The 26,134-nt window shown below is 50.0% G+C and overlaps 1 protein-coding gene across 4 annotated transcripts in view; it reads right to left on the bottom strand.

The window, feature by feature from the left end:
* The window catches only part of CNTFR (ciliary neurotrophic factor receptor), a 532,905-nt gene that overhangs the window by 298,457 nt on the left and 208,314 nt on the right, over positions 1-26,134 (bottom strand). For all 4 annotated transcript variants that reach the window (XM_083155439.1, XM_083155437.1, XM_083155438.1 and 1 more), the window contains one exon: positions 17,959-18,065. The gene's annotated coding sequence lies outside the window, so the exon portion shown is untranslated. The remainder of the gene's footprint in view (positions 1-17,958; positions 18,066-26,134) is intronic.

A 26,134-nucleotide genomic window follows, 5' to 3' on the forward strand; every position in this document is an offset into this window, starting at 1 on the left:
ACATACACAGTAACAGTCCCTCTGCCTGATAATAACACCCACCCTGGTACCGAGATATCAGCAGGGGGTATAAGACACAGCACATACACAGTGACAGTCCCTCTGCCTGATACTAACACCCACCCTGGTACCGAGACATCCGCAGGGGGGATAATACACAGTACATACACAGTGACAGTCCCTCTGCCTGATACTAACACCCACCCTGGTACCGAGACATCCGCAGGGGGTATAAGATACAGCACATACACAGTGACAGTCCATCTGCCTGATACTAACACCCACTCTGGTACCGAGACATCCGCAGGGGGTATAAGTCACAGCACATACACAGTGACAGTCCCTCTGCCTGATACTAACACCCACCCTGGTACCGAGACATCCGCTGGGAGTATAAGACACAGCACATACACAGTGACAGTCCCTCTGCCTGATACTAACACCCACCCTGGTACCGAGACATCCGCAGGGAGTATAAGACACAGCACATACACAGTGACAGTCCCTCTGCCTGATACTAACACCCTCCCTGGTACCGAGACATCCACAGGGAGTATAAGACACAGCACATACACAATGACAGTCCCTCTGCCTGATACTAACACCCACCCTGGTACCGAGACATCCGCAGGGAGTATAGGACACAGCACATACACAGTGACAGTCCCTCTGCCTGATACTAACACCCACCCTGGTACCGAGATATCAGCAGGGGGTATAAGACACAGCATATACACAGTGACAGTCCCTCTGCCTGATACTAACACCCACCGTGGTACCGAGACATCCGCAGGGGGGATAATACACAGTACATACACAGTGACAGTCCCTCTGCCTGTTACTAACACCCACCCTGGTACCGAGACATCCGCAGGGGGTATAAGACACAGCACATACACAGTGACAGTCCATCTGCCGGATACTAACACCCACCATGGTATCGAGACATCCGCAGGGGGTATAAGTCACAGCACATACACAGTGACAGTCCCTCTGCCTGATACTAACACCCACCCTGGTACCGAGACATCCGCAGGGAGAATTAGACACAGCACATACACAGTGACAGTCCCTCTGCCTGATACTAACATCCACCCTGGTACCAAGACATCCGCAGGGAGTATAAGACACAGCACATACACAGTGACAGTCCCTCTGCCTGATACTAACACCCACCCTGGTACCGAGACATCCGCAGGGGTATAAGTCACAGCACATACACAGTGACAGTCTCTCTGCCTGATACTAACACCCACCCTGGTACCGAGACATCCGCAGGGGGTATAATACACAGCACATACACAGTGACAGTCCATCTGCCTGATACTAACACCCACCATGGTACCGAGACATCCGTAGGGGGTATAATTCACAGCACATACACAGTGACAGTCCCTCTGCCTGATACTAACACCCACCCTGGTACCGAGACATTCGCAGGGAGTATAAGACACAGCACATACACAGTGACAGTCCCTCTGCCTGATACTAACACCCGCCCTGGTACCGATACATCCACAGGGAGTATAAGACACAGCACATACACAATGACAGTCCCTCTGCCTGATACTAACACCCACCCTGGTACCGAGGCATCCGCAGGGAGTATAGGACACAGCACATACACAGTGACAGTCCCTCTGCCTGATACTAACACCCACCCTGGTACCGAGATATCAGCAGGGGGTATAAGACACAGCAAATACACAGTGACAGTCCCTCTGCCTGATACTAACACCCACCCTGGTACCGAGACATCCGCAGGGGGTATAATACACAGCACATACACAGTGACAGTCCCTCTGCCTGATACTAACACCCACCCTGGTACCGAGACATCCGCAGGGAGTATAAGACACAGCACATACACAGTGACAGTCCCTCTGCCTGATACTAACATCCACCCTGGTACCGAGACATCCGCAGGGGGGATAATACACAGTACATACACAGTGACAGTCCCTCTGCCTGATACTAACACCCACCATGGTACCGAGACATCCGCAGGGGATATAAGACACAGCACATACACAGTGACAGTCCATCTGCCTGATACTAACACTCACCATGGTACCGAGACATCCGCAGGGGGTATAAGTCACAGCACATACACAGTGACAGTCCCTCTGCCTGATACTAACACCCACCCTGGTACCGAGACATCCGCAGGGGGTATAATACACAGCACATACACAGTGACAGTCCCTCTGCCTGATACTAACACCCACCCTGGTACCGAGACATCCGCAGGGAGTATAAGACACAGCACATACACAGTGACAGTCCCTCTGCCTGATACGAACATCCACCCTGGTACCAAGACATCCGCAGGGAGTATAAGACACAGCACATACACAGTGACAGTCCCTATGCCTGATACTAACTCCCACCCTGGTACCGAGACCTCCGCAGGGGGTATAATACACAGCACATACACAGTGACAGTCCCTCTGTCTGATACTAACACCCACCCTGGTACCGAGACATCCGCAGGGAGTATAAGACACAGCACATACACAGTGACAGTCCCTCTGCCTGATACTAACACCCGCCCTGGTACCGAGACATCCACAGGGAGTATAAGACACAGCACATACACAATGACAGTCCCTCTGCCTGATACTAACACCCACCCTGATACCGAGACATCCGCTGGGAGTATAAGACACAGTACATACAAGGTGACAGTCCCTCTGCCTGATACTAACACCCGCCCTGGTACCGAGACATCCGCAGGGAGTATAGGACACAGCACATACACAGTGACAGTCCCTCTGCCTGATACTAACACCCACCCTGGTACCGAGATATCAGCAGGGGGGTATAAGACACAGCACATACACAGTGACAGTCACTCTGTCTGATACTAACATTCGCCCTGGTACCGATACATCCACAGGGAGTATAAGACACAGCACATACACAATGACAGTCCCTTTGCCTGATACTAACACCCACCCTGGTACCGAGACATCCGCAGGGAGTATAGGACACAGCACATACACAGTGACAGTCCCTCTGCCTGATACTAACACCCACCCTGGTACCGAGATATCAGCAGGGGGTATAAGACACAGCAAATACACAGTGACAGTCCCTCTGCCTGATACTAACACCCACCCTGGTACCGAGACATCCGCAGGGAGTATAGGACACAGCACATACACAGTGACAGTCCCTCTGCCTGATACTAACACCCACCCTGGTACCGAGACATCCGCAGGGGGTATAATACACAGCACATACACAGTGACAGTCCCTCTGCCTGATACTAACACCCACCCTGGTACCGAGACATCCGCAGGGAGTATAAGACACAGCACATACACAGTGACAGTCCCTCTGCCTGATACTAACATCCACCCTGGTACCAAGACATCCGCAGGGAGTATAAGACACAACACATACACAGTGACAGTCCCTCTGCCTGATACTAACTCCCACCCTGGTACCGAGACATCCGCAGGGAGTATAGGACACAGCACATACACAGTGACAGTCCCTCTGCCTGATACTAACACCCACCCTGGTACCGAGATATCAGCAGGGGGTATAAGACACAGCACATACACAGTGACAGTCCCTCTGCCTGATACTAACACCCACCCTGGTACCGAGACATCCGCAGGGAGTATAGGACACAGCACATACACAGTAACAGTCCCTCTGCCTGATACTAACACCCACCCTGGTACCGAGATATCAGCAGGGGGTATAAGACACAGCACATACACAGTGACAGTCCCTCTGCCTGATACTAACACCCACCCTGGTACCGAGACATCCGCAGGGGTATAAGTCACAGCACATACACAGTGACAGTCCCTCTGCCTGATACTAACACCCACCCTGGTACCGAGATATCAGCAGGGGGTATAAGACACAGCACATACACAGTGACAGTCCCTCTGCCTGATACTAACACCCACCCTGATACGGAGACATCCGCAGGGAGTATAGGACACAGCACATACACAGTGACAGTCCCTCTGCCTGATACTAACACCCACCCTGGTACCGAGATATCAGCAGGGGGTATAAGACACAGTACATACACAGTGACAGTCCCTCTGCCTGATACTAACACCCACCGTAGTACTGAGACATCCGCAGGGGGGATAATACACAGTACATACACAGTGACAGTCCCTCTGCCTGATACTAACACCCACCCTGGTACCGAGACATCCGCAGGGAGTATAAGACACAGCACATACACAGTGACAGTCCATCTGCCTGATACTAACACCCACCCTGGTACCGAGACATCCGCAGGGGGTATAAGACACAGCACATACACAGTGACAGTCCCTCTGCCTGATACTAACACCCACCCTGGTACCGAGACATCCGCAGGGGGTATAATACACAGCACATACACAGTGACAGTCCCTCTGCCTGATACTAACACCCACCCTGGTACCGAGACATCCGCAGGGAGTATAAGACACAGCACATACACAGTGACAGTCCCTCTGCCTGATACTAACATCCACCCTGGTACCAAGACATCCGCAGGGAGTATAAGACACAGCACATACACAGTGACAGTCCCTCTGCCTGATACTAACTCCCACCCTGGTACCGAGACATCCGCAGGGAGTATAGGACACAGCACATACACAGTGACAGTCCCTCTGCCTGATACTAACACCCACCCTGGTACCGAGATATCAGCAGGGGGTATAAGACACAGCACATACACAGTGACAGTCCCTCTGCCTGATACTAACACCCACCCTGGTACCGAGACATCCGCAGGGAGTATAAGACACAGCACATACACAGTGACGGTCCCTCTGCCTGATACTAACACCCACCCTGGTACCGAGATATCAGCAGGGGGTATAAGACACAGCACATACACAGTGACAGTCCCTCTGCCTGATACTAACACCCACCCTGGTACCGAGACATCCGCAGGGAGTATAAGACACAGCACATACACAGTGACAGTCCCTCTGCCTGATACTAACACCCACCCTGGTGCCGAGACATCCGCAGGGAGTATAGGACACAGCACATACACAGTAACAGTCCCTCTGCCTGATACTAACACCCACCCTGGTACCGAGATATCAGCAGGGGGTATAAGACACAGCACATACACAGTGACAGTCCCTCTGCCTGATACTAACACCCACCCTGGTACCGAGACATCCGCAGGGGTATAAGTCACAGCACATACACAGTGACAGTCCCTCTGCCTGATACTAACACCCACCCTGGTACCGAGATATCAGCAGAGGGTATAAGACACAGCACATACACAGTGACAGTCCCTCTGCCTGATACTAACACCCACCCTGATACCGAGACATCCGCAGGGAGTATAGGACACAGCACATACACAGTGACAGTCCCTCTGCCTGATACTAAAACCCCCCCTGGTACCGAGATATCAGCAGGGGGTATAAGACACAGTACATACACAGTGACAGTCCCTCTGCCTGATACTAACACCCACCGTAGTACTGAGACATCCGCAGGGGGGATAATACACAGTACATACACAGTGACAGTCCCTCTGCCTGATACTAACACCCACCCTGGTACCGAGACATCCGCAGGGGGTATAAGACACAGCACATACACAGTGACAGTCCATCTGCCTGATACTAACACCCACCCTGGTACCGAGACATCCGCAGGGGGTATAAGTCACAGCACATACACAGTGACAGTCCATCTGCCTGATACTAACACCCACCCTGGTACCGAGACATCCGCAGGGGGTATAAGACACAGCACATACACAGTGACAGTCCCTCTGCCTGATACTAACACCCACCCTGGTACCGAGACATCCGCTGGGAGTATAAGACACAGCACATACACAGTGACAGTCCCTCTGCCTGATACTAACACCCACCCTGGTACCGAGACATCCGCTGGGAGTATAAGACACAGTACATACACAGTGACAGTCCCTCTGCCTGATACTAACACCCACCGTGGTACCGAGACATCCGCTGGGAGTATAAAACACAGCACATACACAGTGACAGTCCCTCTGCCTGATACTAACACCCACCCTGGTACCGAGACATCAGCAGGGAGTATAAAACACAGCACATACACAGTGACAGTCCCTCTGCCTGATACTAACACCCACCCTGGTACCGAGACATCCGCAGGGAGTATAAGACACAGCACATACACAGTGACAGTCCCTCTGCCTGATACTAACACCCACCCTGGTACCGAGACATCCGCAGGGGGGATAATACACAATACATACACAGTGACAGTCCCTCTGCCTGATACTAACACCCACCCTGGTACTGAGACATCCGCAAGGGGGATAATACACAGCACATACACAGTGACAGTCCCTCTGCCTGATACTAACACCCACCCTGGTACCGAGACATCCGCAGGGGGGATAATACACAGTACATACACAGTGACAGTCCCTCTGCCTGATACTAACACCCACCCTGGTACTGAGACATCCGCAAGGGGGATAATACACAGCACATACACAGTGACAGTCCCTCTGCCTGATACTAACACCCACCCTGGTACCGAGTCATCCGCAGGTGGTATAAGACACAGCACATACACAGTGACAGTCCCTCTGCTTGATACTAACACTCACCCTGGTACCGATACATCTGCAGGGGGTATAAGACACAGCACATACACAGTGAATAAGCCCCCTGGCGTGAGCACACACAGTCACTTTCCCATCACTGCCGCGGATCAGAGCAGTATTACCAGTTTTAAATTAATTTTCTTCCTGCTCAGTGTAATGTTCCATGACGAAATGAAATGGAATGACACAACACGGAATCCTGATTTCTCCCCAAGGTTTACATTTTGCCTCTTAATTAGTGTAAAATAAATTCACACAGGGGGGTAAGTGCGCATAACCTGATATTACTATCGTCTCGCTGGTCAGACAGTAATATAACGTGCGCCCGCGATATACCCCTACTCCTGTTATACTGGTACTCACTGCCCTGTCCCCCTATCTCCAACATTACAGTAATACTGTGCGACAGGAGGGAGCAGACTCATAAGGCGTTAAGTAGAAAAAAGGATTATTCTGGGTATTTCCGGACCAGCTCGCCGGTGTCTGACATTAGCAGCCAATTGTCCAGAATCAGTTACATTATTGTGATTGCAGGAGACCGGAGCTCTCAGACCATCCATGGGAGATCCTAGGCATCACCCAGGGTCCAGCGAACCAATGGGGGGCGGGGGTCACTTTGTTATTCAAGGTATTGCCAGTAGGGTCCAGATACAACAGAATGCAAATAAAGTTGTTATTACGCACAAACTAGACAAGCCGCACACCACTGTAAGGGACTGTATCTGCATAGCAAATAATGCTACACTGTGAGCCTGGGAAACACTGTATCAGTTACAGGTACAAATTCATACAGAATATAGGCATGCTGTATATCACTGTAATCAACAAAAGCTGTCTACGCATCTCCATGAGCATTTCATGCATTTATTGGGAAAACAAATGGAAAAGTGACATGTAGAGCACAGGAGCTATTTTGACAAATCAAAAAATACAGTATTTTGCATTTTTAAGGTTAGAAATACTTTTTTTTTCAGAAAAGTTTATTTATTACAAATTTGCTCTCATTTTGAAATTGTAAATTAATTTAAACATCGCCGATTATAACTCACATAAAAAAGTCTCTAATTATTCTATCTGCCCTTATACAGCTGTTTTGTGTGAGACTTGATAAGTTGGCTCTGTTATACTATGTACGCCGCATTCTGATTGGTCTGAATAAATCAGACGCTTCCCGGTCTGAATACCATCAGAAGTCAGATCTGATTTGCAAACAGAAAGGAAAAGTCGCGCACCATTACAGTGACCGAGTTACAGATATAAATCGGACCAGCGTCTCTCAGAGCCGCTGAGATCGTCTGTCACTACACCCCAGGCCAGTGATTTTCAACCTTTTTACCTTGCGGCACACTAAATAAGATTTTAAAATTGCCAAGGCACACCATGAGATCCCCACAGGGCAAAACACATTGGCCCCCACAGGAAAAAAAACAAACCTATTGCCCCCATATAAAAAACAATCACACTGGTCCCCACAGGTAACACAAATAAAATACATTGGCCCTTTAAATGAAAAGAAGAGACTAGTAAATAACACTTGAACTGGTGGTTGCTGTAAACTGGTCTGGGCATTTCTAGATCTGGAGGCACACTTGAGAAACGCTCAAGGCACACTAGTGTGCCACGGCACAGTGGTTGAAAAACACTGCCCCAGGCCATAAGTGAACTGTGTGAACAGCCTGTAAAATGACAGTTAGGAGCTGTTTGAATATTTTTCACTCTCCACTTCATCACTTTTTGAAGCTTCATACATCTAGCCTATAGTGAGAGATCGAGTGGAGAGTGATTAAGTAGCAGCTAGTCAGCTAACTGCCATGTTACAGCGGATTGGCCTAGCAGATCTGCCTCTATGCCTGGTAAGCTGGGGCTTGTAGTACCACAACTGGTGAGCAGCATCCTGTATAATACTGGTTTGATTCTGTAGAGCTAGTAAATTATCAGGGCTGATCAGAGGAAGTGGCCCCAAACCAGACCCTTGCCTGGGCCCTAAGGGGCCTTGATCTGGCGCTGGTTCCCATGCTATGTAGTGATAAATACGACATGGCGAGCGGGGTAAGTGTAATAGGATTATACCCAGTGGCCGTGTAAGCGTTCTACACGCATCGCACACAGACTTATCCTCTCTGCCAATAACACTTTGATTGGCCGTATTATTAACTAGCTCAGCGCGGGTGCACGGTGACCGGCAGCTCAGGGGTTACATCTCCCTCCTTCCAGCTTTCCACCCTGCTTTGACACTGGCCATTAAGATTGTGTTCCCGGGGGAAAGTCGTCCTTTCAGAGTGGATTAGCCAGACAATCCATTAAAGCAGGGCACATTGTTTAGCTAATGCCCTTCTCCTAAATGAAAGGCGGTGGAAGCGTTGCGATGAGAGTGGCTGCAGCCGCCCAAATGACTTACAGTAATTCCCAGCCTGTGTCAGCCAAGGGAGGAAGGAGAGACCGAGCTGGAACAGTAGGATGGGAATTAATAACGGAAGGAAATAGCGCCCAGCCTTGTGTGACCCCCGCGACGGTCAGCTCTTGGGTTATTGGACTGGGGGTCATTCATTGCTAGGCTGCTCAATCAGCAAAATAAGACAGGGAGATCGGTGAGGAGGCGCAGTCAGCGCCATATATCAGGACAGGCTGTGAACCTTCCCACACGGGGTCATCACTTTCATTTGCAGAAGAGGAGATTCGGCCTAGGAGAAGCCTGCACATGTGCCGTGTACTGCGCCACGTACTGTTAGCGACATACTCCTCCGCAACACTACCTGTAATTAGGCTGACCACTACATTTATACATATGTATACACAGACACAGGCAGATATATTATGTAGAGCTACTGATGCCCTGTGCTAATGAGCTGACACCCACTAGCCCTGATTTACTAAGACCCTCAGATCAAAGAGGGGGGGGGGGGGGGGGGGGCAGAAGATGGGTGACATCATACGCAGCTTCTGCAACACAAAAAACGGGCAGCCAGTACAGTGCGAAGCACTTGCACTTTAGCGGTGTGCCCATAAAATGTTGCGGGTGAATCGTGGTGATGTACCCAGCGTGCAGGGCGGTTTTGCACTTTGCAGGGTGGCTGTCTGCTGTGACTCTAAATCAGGCCCCCTGTTTGTACTGCACAGTGGGCGCTGATAGGTGGTCTGTAGGAGGTGGCATTGTAAACGCACAGAAATGTTCCACCTTATGGGCGTGTTATGGGAGAGCCATGGGTGTGTTGGTGAAGGTAGCTGCTCACATAGGCGGCTGCTCACTCACAACGCTCACATAGGCGGCTGCTCACTCACACCGCTCACATAGGCGGCTGCTCACTCAGACCGCTCACATAGGTGGCTGCTCACTCACACCGCTCACACAGGCGGCTGCTCACTCACACCGCTCACATAGGTGGCTGCTCACTCACACCGCTCACATAGGCGGCTGCTCACTCACACCGCTCACATAGGCGGCTGCTCACTCACACCGCTCACATAGGTGGCTGCTCACTCACACCGCTCACATAGGTGGCTGCTCACTCACACCGCTCACATAGGCGGCTGCTCACTCACACCGCTCACATAGGCGGCTGCTCACTCAGACCGCTCACATAGGTGGCTGCTTACTCAAACTCACACCGCTCACATAGGCGGCTGCTCACTCACACCGCTCACATAGGTGGCTGCTCACTCACACCGCTCACATAGGCGGCTGCTCACTCAGACCGCTCACATAGGCGGCTGCTCACTCACACCGCTCACATAGGCGGCTGCTCACTCAGACCGCTCACATAGGCGGCTGCTCACTCACACCGCTCACATAGGTGGCTGCTCACTCACACCGCTCACATAGGCGGCTGCTCACTCACACCGCTCACATAGGTGGCTGCTCACTCAGACCGCTCACATAGGTGGCTGCTCACATAGACAGCTCACATAGGCGGCTGCTCACTCAGACCGCTCACATAGGTGGCTGCTCACTCACACCGCTCACATAGGCGGCTGCTCACTCAGACCGCTCACATAGGCGGCTGCTAACTCAGACCGCTCACATAGGTGGCTGCTCACTCACACCGCTCACATAGGCGGCTGCTCACTCAGACTGCTCACATAGGTGGCTGCTCACTCAGACCGCTCACATAGGTGGCTGCTCACTCAGACTGCTCACATAGGTGGCTGCTCACTCAGACCGCTTACATAGGTGGCTGCTCACATAGACAGCTCACATAGGCGGCTGCTCACTCAGACTGCTGACATAGGCGGCTGCTCACTCACACCGCTCACATAGGTGGCTGCTCACTCACACCGCTCACATAGGTGGCTGCTCACTCACACCGCTCACATAGGCGGCTGCTCACTCAGACCGCTCACATAGGCGGCTGCTCACTCAGACCGCTCACATAGGCGGCTGCTCACTCAGACCGCTCACATAGGTGGCTGCTCACTCACACCGCTCACATAGGCGGCTGCTCACTCAGACTGCTCACATAGGTGGCTGCTCACTCAGACCGCTCACATAGGTGGCTGCTCACTCAGACTGCTCACATAGGTGGCTGCTCACTCAGACCGCTCACATAGGTGGCTGCTCACATAGACAGCTCACATAGGTGGCTGCTCACTCACACCGCTCACATAGGCAGCTGCTCACTCACACCGCTCACATAGGCGGCTGCTCACTCAGACCGCTCACATAGGTGGCTGCTCACTCAGACCGCTCACATAGGCGGCTGCTCACTCACACCGCTCACACAGGTGGCTGCTCACTCACACCGCCCACATAGGCGGCTGCTCACTCAGACCGCTCACATAGGTGGCTGCTCACTCACACCGCTCACATAGGCGGCTGCTCACTCAGACCGCTGACATAGGCGGCTGCTCACTCAGACCGCTCACACAGGTGGCTACGCACTCAGACCGCTCACATAGGTGGCTGCTCACTCAGACCGCTCACATAGGTGGCTGCTCACTCAGACCGTTCACATAGGTGGCTGCTCACTCACACCGCTCACATAGGCAGCTGCTCACTCACACCGCTCACATAGGCGGCTGCTCACTCAGACCGCTCACATAGGTGGCTGCTCACTCAGACCGCTCACATAGGCGGCTGCTCACTCACACCGCTCACACAGGTGGCTGCTCACTCACACCGCCCACATAGGCGGCTGCTCACTCAGACCGCTCACATAGGTGGCTGCTCACTCACACCGCTCACATAGGCGGCTGCTCACTCAGACCGCTGACATAGGCGGCTGCTCACTCAGACCGCTCACACAGGTGGCTACGCACTCAGACCGCTCACATAGGTGGCTGCTCACTCAGACCGCTCACATAGGTGGCTGTACACGGACGCAGGTTCTGGCGGTGTCAGTAAAGAGCGGTATTCCATGTGACTGCAGGTGGAAGCTCACCCTCAGGACTGATTACAGAATGTATAGAGAGAGACACAATACAGAGATGCTGCGGATGTGACCAGAGAATGCACAATGCACAGCACTAGTTCTGTAAGGCCTGGACATTGCATGCCTATGGCTGACAGTGATACTCGGGACTCTCAGAGGAGACGGTCACCCAACAAGGCTGCACAGATCACATGTGACCATTCCCTGGGATTATATTAGTAAGTACCACATGTAACACAGTAAATGGTCCAGTACAGAGATATAAAACGTCCTATGCCGATATGTACCCTGGCCCCACATAGTTATCACTACACAGAATACACATACAATACTATTGTATGTGTATTCTCATTCCGCCAAAGGCAAATATCACCATCAATTCTCATAACAGAATACAGATGACAGCCTTGCTGCACAGTGGATGAAGTGTAGCTTGTGCTGCTCTCTGGACAAATGCTGCCAGCTTGGAACATACAGCGGCCTCCCTATATAAATGCTCAATATAAATGTAATCATCTCTTCCCAGTCAGTAAATGGCGGCACACACAGCGGACTGAGCTTTAGTGCTTCCAACCCAGAGCTGTCAGCTCTCCTCATCCAAAAACATCCACATACTGTAGCATCTGCTTGTAAATAATCCCTCATAATACCAACTCTGACAATGACTGCATGTGTGACAGTAGGCTGCTAACTAGATGATTCTGTTATAATGTACCGGAAGTTATCACTGTATGCATAATGTGTATAAGGTAAGCTATTACTATGCGGCATTGTATAAGTATGTGTATAAGGGGCACTATTATTGTGCAGCAATACATGCATAAAGGGCACTTTTGCTGTGTAGCATTATGTGTATAAGGGACACTATTATAGTGTGACATTATGGCTTAAAGGGAAGCTATTACTGTGAGGTCTTATGTGTATAAGGGAAGCTATTACTGTGAGGCCTTATGTGTATAAGGGAAGCTATTACTGTGAGTCCTTATGTGTATAAGGGAAGCTATTACTGTGAGGCCTTATGTGTATGAGGGAAGCTATTACTGTGAGGCCTTATGTGTATAAGGGAAGCTATTACTGTGAGGCCTTATGTGTATAGGGGAAGCTATTACTGTTCAGCATTATGTGTATAAGGGAAGCTATTACTGTGAGGCCTTATGTGTATAAGGGAAGCTATTACTGTGAGGCCTTATGTGTATAAGGGAAGCTATTACTGTTCAGCATTATGTGTATAAGGGAAGCTATTACTGTTCGGCCTTATGTGTATAAGGGAAGCTATTACTGTGAGGCCTTATGTGTATAAGGGAAGCTATTACTGTGAGGCCTTATGTGTATAAGGGAAGCTATTACTGTGAGGCCTTATGTGTATAAGGGAAGCTATTACTGTGAGGCCTTATGTGTATAAGGGAAGCTATTACTGTGAAGCCTTATGTGTATAAGGGAAGCTATTACTGTGAGGCCTTATGTGTATAAGGGAAGCTATTACTGTGAGGCCTTATGTGTATAAGGGAAGCTATTACTGTAAGGCCTTATGTGTATAAGGGAAGCTAATACTGTTCAGCATTATGTGTATAAGGGGCACTATTACTGTGCTACATTATGTGTATAAGGGAAGCTATTACTGTGAGGCCTTATGTGTATAAGGGAAGCTATTACTGTGAGGCCTTATGTGTATAAGGGAAGCTAATACTGTGAGGCCTTATGTGTATAAGGGAAGCTAATACTGTTCAGCATTATGTGTATAAGGGGCACTATTACTGTGCTACATTATGTGTATAAGGGAAGCTATTACTGTGCGGCATTAGGGAAGATATTACTAAGCGGCATTATGTGTATAAGAGACGTCACCTTTTTCATCTCTTTCCCTCTCTTCCCAACTTTCTCTTCCAGGCTTTCCCTCCCTCCCCCTCTCTTTTCTCCTGTCTCCCTCTCTCCCCATCTCTCTCTTTATATTTCCCACCCTTGTCCTAGCTTTCGCTCTTCCTCTTTTTCTCTTTTCCTCTATCCACCTCTATATATTTCCATCTCTCCCCTCTCTATTTCTTAAGGCCCCCATACAATACGCGATTTGGCCCCGATTTCACCTGATTCTGGAGGATTGGGCCGAGAAATCGGGTGAAACTGGGCAAATTGCGTAGTGTATGACATCCGATCTGATCCGATGCGCGGTCCCGTGTACATCGGATCAGATCCGGATGTCGGACGGTCTGCACATAAGATTAATCATGTGCAGTCGTCCGGGGGAGTGACAGGAGCAGGCTGGGGGTGGGGTCCGGTCCTGGGTACCTGTAGGTGCAGGCTGTAATCTGTATTGTGCACTGGGAGAGCCTCAGCCTCTTCAGATGTAGCGGCGCTGCGGCAGGCAGGGTCAGGAGTGGGGACCGCAGATGCAGCGGGAGAATAGAAACCATCCTATTCAAAAGACTGGGCGGCCGCTGATTGGCTGAGTTCTCAGCCAATCAGTGGCCGCCCAGTCCTTTGAATGGGATTTCTTTCTATTCTCGCGCCGCGCACCGGTCTCTCTGCATCTGCGGTCCCCGCTCCTGACCCTGCCTGCCGCAGCGCCGCTACATCTGAAGAGGCTGAGGCTCTCCCAGTGCACAATACAGATTACAGCCTGCACCTACAGGTACCCAGGACCGGACCCCGCCCCCAGCCTGCTCCTGTCACTCCCCCGGCCGGTCCCCACTCCCATCCTGCCGCCCCCCCCCCCCCCCCCCCCCCCCCGGATTTTTCATGTGATAAATCGCAACCGATTTATCACATGTAAAATATGGCACATCAAGTGCCAAATGTTATCAAGCTTCAAGCTCCCCCGGGGAGCTGCCGGGGAAGCTCAGGGTAAATCGGGGCTGACTTGTCCTTAGGACAAGTCGCCCTAGTGTATGGGGGCCTTAACTCTCTTCTCCCCCTGTCTCTATATTTCAATCCCTGCCCCTCCCCTCTTTCCCTATCTTTGGAAACCTCCCCGTGTCTCTCCCTATCTCCCCTCCCTCTCAGTCTTAATCATTTCATCACGTCCCCTCTCTCTCCCTATCTCCTCCTGTGCGCGCTCTCTCTTTAGATTTACCCTTGTTCCATCCTCTATCTTTCAAACCCCTTGCCCTCTCCTCTCTACCTTCCAATCCTTCCCACTCTTCGACTATCTTTCTCTCTGTTTTGACCCACCTTTTAACCCATTGTGCCTTCCTCCCTCTCTCTTACTATCTTCCCCTATCCCTCTCCCTATATCTTTCTGTTTCACTCTATCTTTCCCTCCATGCCCCACCTCTCTCTCAACCCCCCCCCCCCCCCCCAAATCTCACTCTCTCGCTCTCTCACGGGGCAGGACACTCCTGTGACAGCCTCAACCTACCTTGTGGGAGTTTAATCAGGGCAGCCGAGAGGTATCCCGAGCCCTGGTAAAAAATGTTGGGGCGTGGCCTAATCACGGGAGGTGTGGCCACCTCTGTGGTTAGGCCACTCCCAAAAATGTTTAGAGGGGGTGAAAAAACACTCTAAAGTCAAGGGGGGGGTGTTACTGTCCCCTTCTCAGCAGCACACACCTACAGCATGTACTGTGCTTAAAGCAGGCTCAGCATGACCTCTCACGCTGTCAGTGAGACGCTCATGCTGAGCCTGCTGTCAGCACAGCACATGCTGTAGGTGCGTGCTGCTGCCTAGGAGGGACAAATGGGGAAGGGGGCGTATCAGACCAGGGCCCCTCCAGCAAGCCTGGGCCTGGGTAATTTGTACCCCCCCCCTTCCCCCCCTCTCGGCGGCGGCCCTGGGTGTAATCATCTGTCCTCCTCTGACAAGGTGTGATGCAATCCTCCAATGAGTTCCTACCACTGGACACCAAAACCCCTCCAGCCATACAGCGAATTAGGGCTGGAAACACAACTCATATGGGGATCCTTATTGCGTTTGATGGGGCCTCCCCAGGCCTGGGAGATGTAGGAATGACTAGGGGATAAGTCAGAGGGCTGCTATGAAGATCAGAGCGCACGGGGAGAGCTAACGCTTAGTCACAGTGCTCTGGGTCAAATTCCTTCTATGGCGAATACTGGAAACATACGTGTGTCTGAACGTGCTAATGAAATGCAAACATTCGCCGTACTCTGCATCCTGTATTCACTGAACTACTGGCGATTGCTTTCATCCCACTATAGGAGTGCAAGCTCTTTGGTTCAGAGAAGTCCATTAAGAAAAATGCACTCCCTTGGAGTCCACGCTCCACGGCTGAGAAGACACAAGCCCCCACATCTGTCACTGGTCCTGTAACTGAGAAGACCACTGTATACGCAGAATATAAGTCAATGTACTATAGGTATATAGACCTGACAGTAATAACACATCAGTAGGCCTATCGGACAAAGTATAACAAAGAAAGATGATATACGGTAACAGCTAGTTGTACGGGACATTGGCCCTCAATCATAAATTGGCTTTCATTGTCAAATGTGCAGCAGCTCGATGAAAGCCAAATGCCGATTGGGTGCACCATTAATGCCACTGGGTGAGGGGACTGTTTGGCAACGGAGGGGTTAACCGCTGGACTTTTAATTGTCCCGGTGGCGTCTGCCTCAGGGTTTGGAGACTAGCCCGAGGCTCTTGCTGTGCAAACGCTACTTTGGTGTGGCGGGCTCGTCACGTGGGGGTCCAGCCTGCTCTCTATCCGGTGTGAAACCAATGAGAGTCCTCGCCTCATAAAACACTTTTATACTGGGAGTGAGAATTAGGCCGAGCATAGGAAGGATTTTATGGAGCTGGTGTGAGGCTGAGAAATTGCACTAAAGTTCCCCCAGTGCTCCTCCATGCACTACCGGGCTGTGTGTAAACCAGGAGTCCTGAGCGGAGGACATGCTACGCGCACAGCGCGGTCCTAGCTGCCCGGTACTGACACACGGTTACCAGAAGACCCAAAGACAGTTGTCGCATAAAGCCGGAAACCGCAGAAAACGCATTCCTAATATAAGTGGTGCCAGGGGTTTCCGGGGTTGGTGCACTGGTTTGTGTAGGTTCCGTGGGACAGGGATGTGGGGCACCAAGATGGAGAGGACTGTAGGGAAAACTGCAGTGTGATAAACAAGCAGCCAATCAGCTCCTGCCTGTCATTTTTCAAACCCAAACTGTAACATGGCAGTTAGAAGCTGATTGGTTGGCTGTTTATCGCTCTCCATTTCATCACTTTATGAAGCTTCGGATGGAAGCCATTTTGAATTTAAGGTGATAGTTTTTTTTGTTTGTTTTGTTTTTTACCAAGGTCTTATAATATTACTTTGAGGAACATAAATAGTTTTTCACATCAAAGAAATAGAAAAGATCAAACAGGCAAAAACCTACATTTTGTATCGGTAAACAGGGCTCATATAATTTTGGGGGGGAGAAACCAGATACCGTAGTACAGTATGTATCAATGTCTACATAGTATGAAATAAGCTACATCATTGTGATACATCTTTACCTGTTTAGGGAGCGTATGACAAGAAGGTGCACAGATGGTTGTATTTCCCAGTGTCTTGCTTCACTAAAGATGTCACTGCTTGGCTCCCTTTTGTCATAGATTACATACACCTAAACCTCCATCCCCTAGTCACCAACTTTACTGTATACTGTACAGGTATTGCCCGTGGTATTTGGAATGGGACGTTCTGCAGATAGATGACTACTATCACTTCTGGTCCATGCAGGCTTCATCTTTATAATACCCCAATTATTCTGCAAAGCAGATGGGACTGTAACCAGTTTCACACCAGATCTATATCTACGCTGTAATTTCTGCAAAATGCAGAAAACATGGAATTGGGAGATTGCATAGGCGGAACGTCTCATGTCTGCAAAGCGTTCTGCTGCAAAAACTGGACTCCGCTCGCCTCCACCGGTGCCCTAATCCCCTGAAAATCCCACCTGTGGAAGGACCACCAGAAATCCCAGAACCTGGACCAACGTTTGTCTGAAACATTGGAAATAACCAATAAAAGAGCGTAAAGCGCGGACAGCATCTAGTGCACGTACCTTGTGTGTGACTCAGTGGCGTCGCTCGGTCAGTTCATGAACTGTGCGCAGCTTTCTGGGTAAGGACCCAATGGGGGGAGGTTACACAGCACCACAGCTGCAAATATCTGCAGAAAGGAGAGAGAGAAGAGAGACGTTTGCACCTGGAGATAAGTAGCAGCGGCCAATTCTCACAACTGACACTCGGCTGACAACACAGGCCTAGCGTACACTTCCCCAACTCAGCGGGAAACTACAGAGGACCAAAGCCCAAACAATGAGAACGTTCACTGCAAGAGGTGTCTGCGCCTAGAACAGAGTGATACAGCAGCTGCCAGTACAGGGCGCACCTCATGGCAGGAAGCAAACTTCTAATGATAACTACAACTAGTGTGATAATCACAGAGAGATACACAGTCATACACATGTATACAATTATACGGCCCAGTGCAGAACTGACAGGGGTGCCTGCAAGGTGGACATAAAACTGCGCAGGTATAAAGACACATTCATACACATATATACAGTTATATGGCCCAGTGCAGAACTGACAGGAGTGCCTGCAAGGTGAACATAAAGCTGCGCAGGTATAGAGACACAGTCATACACATATATACAATTATACGGCCCAGTGCAGAACTGACAGGGGTGCCTGCAAGGTGGACATAAAACTGCGCAGGTATAGAGACACAGTCATACACATGTATACAATTATACGGCCCAGTGCAGAACTGACAGGGGTGCCTGCAAGGTGAACATAAAGCTGCACAGGTATAGAGACACAGTCATACACATGTATACAATTATACGGCCAAGTGCAGAACTGACAGGAGTGCCTGCAAGGTGGACATAAAACTGTGCAGGTATAGAGACACAGTCATACACATATATACAATTATACAGCCAAGTGCAGAACTGACAGGAGTGCCTGCAAGGTGGACATAAAACTGCGCAGGTATAGAGACACAGTCATACACATGTATACAATTATACGGCCAAGTGCAGAACTGACAGGGGTGCCTGCAAGGTGGACATAAAACTGTGCAGGTATAGAGACACAGTCATACACATATATACAATTATACGGCCCAGTGCAGAACTGACAGGGGTGCCTGCAAGGTGGACATAAAACTGCGCAGGTATCGAGACACAGTCATACACATGTATACAATTATACGGCCAAGTGCAGAACTGACAGGGGTGCCTGCAAGGTGGACATAAAACTGCGCAGGTATAGAGACACAGTCATACACATATATACAATTATACGGCCCAGTGCAGAACTGACAGGAGTGCCTGCAAGGTGGACATAAAACTGCGCAGGTATAGAGACACAGTCATACACATGTATACAATTATACGGCCCAGTGCAGAACTGACAGGAGTGCCTGCAAGGTGGACATAAAACTGCACAGGTATAGAGACACAGTCATACACATGTATACAATTATACTGAAAAGTGCAGAACTGACAGGAGTGCCTGCAAGGTGGACATAAAACCGCGCAGGTATAGAGACACAGTCATACACATATATACAATTATACGTCCCAGTGCAGAACTGACAGGAGTGCCTGCAAGGTGGACATAAAACCGCGCAGGTATAGAGACACAGTCATACACATATATACAATTATACGTCCCAGTGCAGAACTGACAGGAGTGCCTGCAAGGTGGACATAAAACTGCGCAGGTATAGAGACACAGTCATACACATGTATACAATTATACGGCCCAGTGCAGAACTGACAGGAGTGCCTGCAAGGTGGACATAAAACTGCACAGGTATAGAGACACAGTCATACACATATATACAATTATACGTCCCAGTGCAGAACTGACAGGAGTGCCTGCAAGGTGGACATAAAACTGCACAGGTATAGAGACACAGTCATACACATGTATACAATTATACGGCCCAGTGCAGAACTGACAGGGGTGCCTGCAAGGTGAACATAAAGCTGCACAGGTATAGAGACACAGTCATACACATGTATACAATTATACGGCCAAGTGCAGAACTGACAGGAGTGCCTGCAAGGTGGACATAAAACTGCGCAGGTATAGAGACACAGTCATACACATGTATACAATTATACTGCCAAGTGCAGAACTGACAGGAGTGCCAGCAAGGTGGACATAAAACTGCGCAGATATAGAGACACAGTCATACACATGTATACAATTATACGGCCAAGTGCAGAACTGACAGGGGTGCCTGCAAGGTGGACATAAAACTGTGCAGGTATAGAGACACAGTCATACACATATATACAATTATACGGCCCAGTGCAGAACTGACAGGGGTGCCTGCAAGGTGGACATAAAACTGCGCAGGTATCGAGACACAGTCATACACATGTATACAATTATACGGCCCAGTGCAGAACTGACAGGAGTGCCTGCAAGGTGGACATAAAACTGCACAGGTATAGAGACACAGTCATACACATGTATACAATTATACGGCCCAGTGCAGAACTGACAGGAGTGCCTGCAAGGTGGACATAAAACTGTGCAGGTACAGAGACACAGTCATACACATATATACAATTATACTGCCCAGTGCAGAACTGACAAGAGTGCCTGCAAGGTGGACATAAAACTGCACAGGTATAGAGACACAGTCATACACATATATACAATTATACGGCCCAGTGCAGAACTGACAGGAGTGCCTGCAAGGTGGACATAAAACTGCACAGGTATAGAGACACAGTCATACACATATATACAATTATACGGCCCAGTGCAGAACTGACAGGGGTGCCTGCAAGGTGGACATAAACCTGCGCAGGTACACATTGTACAGATATGTCCGTGGGACAGCTTTGCGGCAGATACAGGGCCTGCGGCGTTGATGCTGAACGCAGTCTGAGACGCAGTGCACATGTGCTCCACTTTGTCCATCGCAGGAACAGATTTGGATGCACAGTAACAGAACTGTAAATGTGAGTACGCAGGATACGATATGCGGCACTATTGCCAACGATTTTGGCGGTGCAGCGGCAAGAACGATCTAGCTCTAAAACATTTAACGGTATCGTTAGCAATATCGTTAAGTGATGTCCCCTGAACTCCTGCCATAAATGCATTCGCTGATAGTAGTCGGATCTGACTGCAAGCCACAGGGGGGATCATTAATGGTCTGCATCGTTAAATATACAGTATACGGGCACACGCGTATCGATATGCACTATTATTATTAACGGTTTCTTATATAGCGCATACATATTCCGCAACGCTGTACACTGATTATTTGCACATGCAATAGAACATTGTTAAGGATATCATTATTATGCATATCATTAAGAAATATTACATAGTGTGTACCCAGCCTAAGGGGTGGTCCTGATAGGAAGTAACAGGGGTAAAAGGGCAGTGCTGATTCTGGGGGGGGGGGGGGGGGGGGGCAGTTCTGGGTACGCCCATGGGGTGCCTGGGGTGCCCCCACTTTGGTGCCACTAAGGGTGTAGTATATAGTTATCAGTCTATCACGGCACAGCATTTATAACACAGCAGCTAAACAGGCAGGAAATGTTATCTGATTGTTGTACATGTCCCCAGGGGAGGTGACGGTATAGATGACAGACAATGTCTACACCGACAGTCATTGGGTCCACCACTAATGGTCGACGATGACTAGGGAGACACAGAAAAAGGGTCGACACTGCCAAAAGGTCGACACAGGCTTATAGTCGACATAGGCAAGGTCGACGTGAGTTTTCACTGACTGCATAACCTCAGGGAGGGACTCACCCATCAGCGCATGTAGACAGGGGTGCAGTGTGAACCCGCTGCTTGCACACACCTCTGACGTCGCAGCGCTAGAACCTGTTCTCAGTAACAGCCGTTAGGACCGCGTCCAGCCTCCACCGTCGCAGCAGAGCCCCTCCCCCCAGGGGATAATACATCTTCTATGTGGGCTGTAATGAAGCTGATGATTGCACTTGCTGAGCGTTTTGCAGCCGTTGCCCTGGACTTGTATACTCATCAGCCTGGGAAGTATTTCTGTTATCATCAGCCAACTCCTGTGTGTTCTGCGAGGGACTCAAGCACAATACAGGGATCTCATCTGTGCGGACGGGGAACAAATGGAAACCAAAGATCCTTTCATCGCCAGCGCGGAAACATTGGAGGTGGAAGAATGAAAGCGTTAATTAGGAGATTATGGGAGAATAAGGTGGGAGTTGTGTGCAAACAGCAGCTTAGGAGAAACGTCATACAGGTGATATCAGATAGGCCACGGGACCGGGGACGTTAGCGGCCCGAGCTCAGTCCAAGTAAGCTATGAAATTCTGCAGAATGTTGCTCTATCTGCAGAACATCGCTCTACCCAGGGCAGATACATAGGCCCAGATGTACTAAGCTTCACAAAGTGATAAAATGGAGAGTGTTAAACAGACAGCCAATCAGCTCCTACCTGTCATGTGGCTTGGTTTGAAAAATAACAGGTAGGAGCTGATTGGCTGGTTGTTTAACACTCTCCACTTTATCACTTTGTGAAGCTTAGTACATCTGGCCCATAGTGACTAAATATCAGGTTACTAGCAGTATTGGGGGTCTAAGTACTAAGCCTTGTAGAGAGATAACATGGAGAGAGATAAAGTATCAGCCAATCAGGTACACTCCAACATGTGAAGACAGCAACCAGTGGCGGAACTACCATGGGTGCAGGAGGTGCAGCTGCTATGGGGCCCGGCGGCTGGGGGCCCTATGGACAGCAAGCACTCCCCTGCCTTTTCCTGTACTGGTGCTGAGCTGGGGGAGACCCAGCAGGGAACAGCACTTGTCGGCACCTCCCCCCGCCCCCAGCGCGTGTGAGGGGGAGAAGCAGCTGCCTGCCTGCGCCTCCTGGGCCCTGTCTCCGGTTCTCCGCCCACCCAGCACATGTGAGTGGGACAGAGACCTGGCGGGAGAACTGCAGCACTTGCCGGGACCCCAGTACAGTTTGGAGGTATAGTTTGAGGGGTACAGTATGGAGGTACAGTATCGTAGTACAATATGGTGGTTTGAGCGGTACAGTATGGCATTACATTTTGTGAAGTACATTTTGAAGGGTACGGTTTGGGGGTACATTTGGCAATACAGTTTGGGGGGCACAGTTTGAGGGCTACAGAATGGGAGCACAGAATGCGGGTAAAGTTTTGAGTGCAGTTTGGGAGTACAGATTGAGGGGTACAGAATGGAGGTACAGTGAGGGGTAGTTTGGGGGTACAGTTTGAGCAGTAAAGAATTGGAGCAAAGTTTGGAGGTACAGTTTATGACTGATCTATGTAATAAACCCCAGAGGTAGATGATGCTCCCAGGTGGGGATGTGACTGACATCCAGCAGGTGAGGCATCTATGGAGGAGGCATGGAGAGCGGCCGGAATACCTCCTGGCACTGGGACAGACGGCTCTCCGCAGGTGGGTCCTGCCATGCTTCTGCCTCGCTGGCACTGACACCAGACATTATTCTTAGTAATCGCCGGCAGATTATTACACAATCTCAACACTGAAGGACCTTCAGCCGCTGAGACGGATTGTGATCTTAGGGAACCTACATCAGTCACCAGCCCATAAACCTGAGTGACTGCCGAGCGATGCATGGGTCATGCCCAGGAGTGTGAGTGCCACAGGAAGAACATTTACATTAATACATACCCAGGATTGTGTGTCTGGTTTTTTTTTCCTGTGGGGGACATTCTGTGTATTTTTCCCCATGGGGCACAATGTTTTTGTGTATATATAGGGGTGGGGGGCACGACATGAGCTTCCTCCGGTGGCCATGGGTCTATGCAATGCCTAGGCACTAATGGGGTTGGGGTTAGTGTTAGGTTGCATGGGGGGGGGGGGGTACCCAACCTCATATACAAACACACACATCAGGGTTATGCATGTGGCTGATGCTATTTCCTTCTCTGTAGCTACAGACTGAATCTATGGACTTCCCAGCACACGGCAGGTGATCTGAATATTCCACATCTCATCCTTATTATCGCTGCCACAAGAAAACAGAGCGCGCTGCAGCCCAGGAGTAATTATGACGCCTGCAACAGATATCATCAGAAATGTAGAGGCAACAAATCATGCAGAGGGCGCAATCACAGGCGGAACCGGGCTATAACATAGCGCTAATTATTATTTACCAATCTCTCAGGCCTGCCGCATCCACGGACATTATGGCTCTTACGCCCGGGCTAGGATGTAATGGTGCCATACGCAGGGCACTTATCTGTGCCTGGCACGGGGCGAGTATTCCGTATATCGCTGGGCGTTCTCCAGGCTCGCCGGCTGCTCCGGTAATCACATCTTTTACATATGAATGATTTTATGAAAGCGATGGAATCTGGACATTATCAATTCCCCAAATCCTCTAATTAGCTGAAGTTTCTGAGCTTTAAATAACAAGCTGTAGAGAGACAACTGTTCCCCGGTAATAATGATGGTATTAGGCAGCTGGCCTCAATTATGTACTCACCATACAGTGGGTGCGTGCCAAACAGGTGACAGCCGCAGGACAGCCCGGCCCAGGGAACCCATATTATTATAGTCATTTATTTATGTGACACACAGCGGCTTACAGGGCGCTAAATCAGTAACAATAACCAGGCCGCCTATTACCAACCATTACCCCGTACCCCAGATTTATTTTGTGTGGGGAGGGGGACGGCTGTAGAAATAATACAGAGTGCAGGTGAGATCTGCCTCTAGGATTTCCTGTATAAATGCTCTTTATTTCGCGAGACTGAATGCACCAGTCCAAACATCCGTCCTATTCCGCTTCTGTGACTACCAGACGGCTTACACACTTACAGCAATGCAATGACCTTGACGCCTATACGTGGTGGATAATTATAAATTGTTTAAATAAGGGGGGAGAGGGGGGGGGATTAGGACTTTCTGATGTGGTGTTCGGTACCAGCTGCCAATGGTTCTGTATCAGAAAACATGTGTGGGTACTGTGCAGTCTCCAGTCTTCCCATACTTCATGGAGACTCCAAGCCCTATCCCAAGATGGCCACTAAAATCCCCAATGAACATCTGAATGGGCAATCATCTATTAAGTCTGTATAGTGACATGGTGGGAGACAGAAGTGCTGTACTTATCTCCTATGACAGACTTGGATAATACTTGCTGTTCCAGCATCCCTGCACTGCTTCCAATGTACAGCAGACACTCACTGGCTGGTGGGCTGTATGAAACTGCACCCTGCTCAAGCTCCACTCCATCACCTGCTCAAGCTCCGCCCCCATCACCAGTGTGCATGCAACAGTGAGTACAGCTGTACCTGCTATCTATCAATAAACCAACAACCAAGTGACTGGGCTGCTCATATAATTCTGCTACAGTATCTGAGCACCTGTGACATCAACATCAGTACTCCCAACAGCATCAAGAGCACAGACTGGCTGTTTCTGTTGGGAGCGTCACGGGCAGGCATTGCTATTTACATGTAGCTTGAACAGTTCGTACACATTTGGGGGAGCTGCTGGAGCCACAGACAGCTGTAGTACTAGTCTGTAAGCTGTCACAATGGAGACAGATTCATATACGCAACTCACTCGCCATTGAATGGTTTTCGCGAGTGGCTGCAGTCAGTGCGGAGCCCTGACCTTTCCACAACTGTGTGACAGAGACAGGCAAATGGGGGCCAGAGCTGACGCCAAAGACCTGCCCTTATAACGCGTTTTCCAGACACTCCCGTAAAACGTTTGGTCACCAATCGATCAGCAGCAGAATCAGGTCTGAATGACCAAACAAACCTCGTATAGTGATAAAGTGGAGAGAGATAAAGCACCAGCCAATGCCATGTTACAGGCTGTGCTTGAGAAGGAACAGCTGTCCAGCATCATGGGCGCACAGACAAAGTGGCGTTCTATGCTAAGGCGCGCAAATGGCGAGGGGGCACCTTTCTCAGATGGCTCTCTTGCACCCAGCATAACTCCGCACCTGCGGAATGTGGGGCCGCATTGTGCGTAAGTTCCAATCGCAGCCACATACGGAACTGAGTGTGGCCCAGGCTTCGTCCTGTAATGGTGATAATTGTAAATAAGATATATATATATATACTGTATATGAATGCACGCTTGCTAGGAGGAAATAACTCCTGGTGGCATCGTACTGGGGGCCCGGTATAATGAGGCAGCACTTAGTGCACATTAGTAAAGTTGTGCTATTTGTATGTGATCCCTTCCAGATGCTGCATCTCCCCA

This window comes from Crinia signifera, chromosome 1 (genome assembly GCF_055691185.1).
Source record: "Crinia signifera chromosome 1, ASM5569118v1, whole genome shotgun sequence".
Lineage (NCBI taxonomy): Eukaryota > Metazoa > Chordata > Amphibia > Anura > Myobatrachidae > Crinia > Crinia signifera.